The 4565-nt window shown below is 39.4% G+C and overlaps 1 pseudogene; it reads right to left on the bottom strand.

Annotated features, from left to right (window-relative positions):
* Positions 1-1056: 1056 nt before the first annotated feature.
* On the bottom strand, positions 1057-2235 carry LOC149555096 (uncharacterized; annotated as a pseudogene).
* Positions 2236-4565: the final 2330 nt, after the last annotated feature.

The following is a 4565-nucleotide window of genomic DNA, read 5'->3' on the forward strand; positions in this document are numbered from 1 at the left end:
TCAAGACTTGACATTGAAGGAATCTTGGAGTCATTGTACGATCTTACAATCTTAGCAAGCATGAGACATTGTTTAGGAGAGAATATGATATTTTGGTATTTCATTCTACTATTTTGTGGGTTGTAACAGACACGTTGAAAAAAAATGCTCAAAGAGTTTTAGGAATAACGTGTTATTTTCAATATAGTCTATAGTAAACATGACCAAAGAGAAGCCATGTGCCAGTTAAAGTCTCCACAATAATCATCACCTGAACCAAAGATGAACCATACCAGCTAAGAATAGGGAAGAAGCATATGAAGGAGACCGAAAAAATGTAGCCAACAGCACATCATAACATCCCCTTAGAAATTACATCATAAATAAGTTATATAGCATTAAGGGGGGAAGAATCCATTTCATCATGTCTCTATTGCCCTTTTTTGTGTGCAAAAGGTAGAGATCCATGTGATGGGGATGATTTCATAGTGGACCATCTTTTATATAAAAATCTCATTCCAAAATGTAAATGGGAGAGGTTTATGAGAACATCTAAAAAATATCAGACATGATTGTTTCAAAAATTAGTTGTTCTTATTAGTCCAATGATTTATGAGATAATACAAAAAATGCATAATAAACTCTCTTGATAAAAGAAAGAATGTTACTAAGGATTAAACATGATGAGTGATAAGAAAGAGTAAAGTGTCTTTAAAATTGAGTGTAGTTATTTAGCTCACTTGTTATGATTGAACAAATCTTAAATGACCTTTGAAGACCTCATCCTTGAATGAAAATTCCATGCCTAGTTTTTTAGCCCTTACAATGTAACATCAATAATTTGCTATACATTATTTGAAAAGCGCACACACTTTAAATATGTGACCACATTTTTTGAAAAATGGTAACTACTTGAAAACTTTGACCAATGTTATGTATATTTGTTACTAAAGGAGATCACTGTAACCTTGATCTTTTAAACTATACTGACATATACATGTATATTAGTACGCAAGACTGCTAGATTTTTACAACCCATATGGCATCTTTAAGAATTCCATGGGAGTAAATAGGTAATCAATGGGAATAAAGGGTGTTCAAGGCTCCGACTCTTGTAGAGATAAGAAACTTGAATAGCTGGTTGATATTTTCCTCAAACAAGGGAAGAGTTGTCTCCAACTCATGGAGCACTATGGTGGCAGGCGAGAGATCAATAGATAGGTCCAACTTGGAGGTGGAGTTTAGAACATTGTTGAGGCTTCCCAGAGAAATATCTATTGTTTCCAACTCTCGCATTAACCTTGATGATGATGATGATGATGACTTATTTCTCATTTTTTAAGTAGATTGTTGAGGTTACATAGTGCAATATCTAGTGCCTCTAACTCCTGCAACAACCTTGATGATGATGATGATGACCTCTTTCTCATTTCGATTGCCTCTCTCAGCTTGTGCTGCAAGTGACTGAAATGGGAAGGAAGAGGAAGAGATGGCATCCTCATGTGGGACATCTCGAAGGAAAGAGAAGAGACAAGGGCAGAGCAGACCATTATGATGATGGCCTCGGCATGGTTAATGTTGATGGCAGATCCTTCCACTCCTACTCTATCCTCAAAATTGATCTTTTTGGCCTTTCTCCTCAAGTTCGAATGAATTTATCTAGCTAGGTCTATGTCTCATTCTTCTTCTTCAGCCAAGATGCAAGAGATGTGTGAACTCTTTGGAGGGTATGGATACATGGAGTGAGACCGCGAATTGCAATCGGCATACAGGCTTGCTGCTTCTTGATTTCTGCGATGGTGTCCTTCAACAAATTGCAAATTTTAAGCAGATGAATTATGTCATCTAGATGTGCATTCATCCACTTGCTCTACATGTCTATCTTTATGTCTGAAAGATTGGAGTGACAACTCAAAGCCAATCTCCTCCAAAACGTGAGGAAGAAGAACAAGACTCCTGCAATCATTCTACCTTGCTGATAAGCACATGTGTGAGAATTTGGTAAGTGTGGAGTGTATAGGGCATGCTCTTTGAGTGACAATGGCTATACCTGTGAGGGGAATGAAGAGCCATTCTTACTGTCGCCCCAAGAGAAGAGAGATGATAGATGAAAGCAATTGGAAAGGTCGTGTTCAATCTCTTCTCTCCCGTGTTTCTCCTAAATGATGATGCTAATGCTTGACCTGCCTGGGTTTTAGCATGATTTATACAACTCATCATGATTGGGCACCGCAGGAGACTGAAAGAGAGATTCATGGCCATAAGCATTAATTTTCTGCAAGCCAATAGGTGGTGTCCCCCATTCTCACCATGTTAATTATTGTTAGTTGGACAGCTGTTATTTCTGACCCGAAAATAGCAGCACTATTTATGGGTAGCTTGGACAGTTGTTCGTCCTTATCTATGAATAGCGGTTGTATTTATGGGTGGTTTGGACAGCTGTTTGTCCACTTGCCAAAAATTAGTAAATGGTTATTATTTACTAATTTTAGAGATTTCCTTTTGGACACCTTGCAACCAATTCTATTATTGGCTATTGAGTTGTCTTAATCTCAGCCGTTGGTTTGATTTAATCTCAGTCGTTGGTTTACCAACGAGAGTAGTATAAAAAGGGGTCTAGGGGGCATTTGGAGGGCATGAGAAGAAGCGTTTTGGAGAAGGAGTTTGCGGTGTTAGCAAACAGTCTTGCAGTGTTAGCAAGGGCACAGTGTTAGCGCAGGGATAGTAGTGAGAAATATCAAACGGAGAAATTAGGAGGTTGTCAGAGTTCTGCCAGTGTGAGGCAAGGAATTTTGTATCTCTTGATTTGCTGAAGTTTAATATAATTTCTCATCTGTAGAACTGGTTTTCCCTTAGGGGTTTTTCCAGGGACAATTTGTCCGAAAATATTGTGTTGATTCTATTGCGCATTTCTTTCCGTATTTTAAGTGAAGTTGCAGTTGTGTTATTTTTCGATATTAGCTGGGAATTTATTTTCAGCAGTTTAATAATCATTTGTGATAGGAGATTAGTAATCAGTGAGTGCATAGTTTGATTTTTCACATGGTATCAGAGAATTGTTAAGGGTAGAAGAGTTTTGCCCTAGGAAAAAAATTTTGATCTCTTTAGATTTATTATTGCTTTAAACCCTTGAGATGGCTTCAGCTGGTTTGAGAGATCAGGATAGATTGGATGGTGCCTCAAATTTTGGTGTCTGGAAGGCCAGAATTTCTTTATTGTTGGAAGAGAATGGTATCAAGGATTATGCTACCAGTGGTGTACCTGTACCAACAGATGCAACACAGCTTGCAGCATATAGGAAGGACGATGCCAAAGCGAGGAGGATTATCCTTGATGGTGTCAAGGATCATATTGTTCCACATATCTCAGAGCTAGATACAGCAAAGAAGATGTGGGACGCCATTCTAAATCTGTACCAGAATACTACCACTAACAGGAAGTTGATTCTCAGAGAGAAGCTAAAGAATACCCAGATGAATCAGGGAGAAGACGTCACAAGTTACCTCTCCAGGCTCAGACTTGTCAAGGATGAGTTAGCAGCTGTTGGAGATAGCCCTAGTGATGATGAGCTAGTGAGAATAGCCCTAAATGGGTTTACTAAACAATGGAGTGTCTTTGTTCAAGTTGTCAGTGGACGAGATACTTTACCGAGTTGGGATCGACTATGGACTGATTTCACTCAGGAGGAGTTTAGACTAAGTCTTGTCAATGGGGCCAACAAGAGTCAGAAAAATGAGGTGGAACAAGAGAACGTTGCCCTAGCGGGTAAAGGGAAAGCAAAGAAGGGATCTAGAAAAGGATCAAATTCACAAAGTGAAAAGAAGAAGAAGGACCTTTCTAAGGTTAAGTGCTTTGGATGTCACGAGTTTGGCCACTATGTCAGTGATTGCCCAGAGAGGAAAAAGCGTAAGAAGTAGGTGGCAGCTTCAGCAAGTGCAGAAGAACTCTCCAGCAGAATGGAAGATGAGTTTGCACTCATAGCTTGTATGGTTAGCTCAACCTCACAGTGTGTTTGGTATATAGATAGTGGGGCATCATTTCATATGACAAGAGTTAGAGAGTACTTCTCCAGTTACAAGGAGGAGGACACCAACATCCAGATTTCTATGGGAAACTTGTCCAAACTCAACCCTGTTGGGAAAGGGACTGTTCAGTTTCAGAGGGAGAATGGAAAGATAATTCCTCTTCATGATGTGTTATATGTGCCGGGCTTAGGTATGAATTTGATTTTTGTATCTGTTCTTCAGGATAGGGGGTATAATGTACTCTTTAGAGGGACACATGTGTTGATTAAGCACAAGGATTGGAAATCACCCATAACTATTGGAGTTAGGAGTGGTCGCCTTTATAGATTGTAGTTTGATACTCCTAAGGCACTTATGAGCAACAATAATCCTAGAGATCTTGGAGAGCTATGGCATAGGAGGTTGGGCCATATTCATCATGGAGCACTTAGATTGCTTCGTGAGACCGTGACAAGTGTTCCAGAGGTGAGCACAGAGCATGATGATGTATGTAAGGGATGTGTGTTGGGGAAGTTTGCGAAAGCATCTTTTCCAAGGAGTGACACCAGATCTAAGGGTGTT

The sequence above is a fragment of the Cupressus sempervirens genome, chromosome 5, assembly GCF_028749045.1.
Source record: "Cupressus sempervirens isolate cs-2001-9-10 chromosome 5, ASM2874904v1, whole genome shotgun sequence".
Taxonomy (NCBI): Eukaryota; Viridiplantae; Streptophyta; class Pinopsida; order Cupressales; family Cupressaceae; genus Cupressus; species Cupressus sempervirens.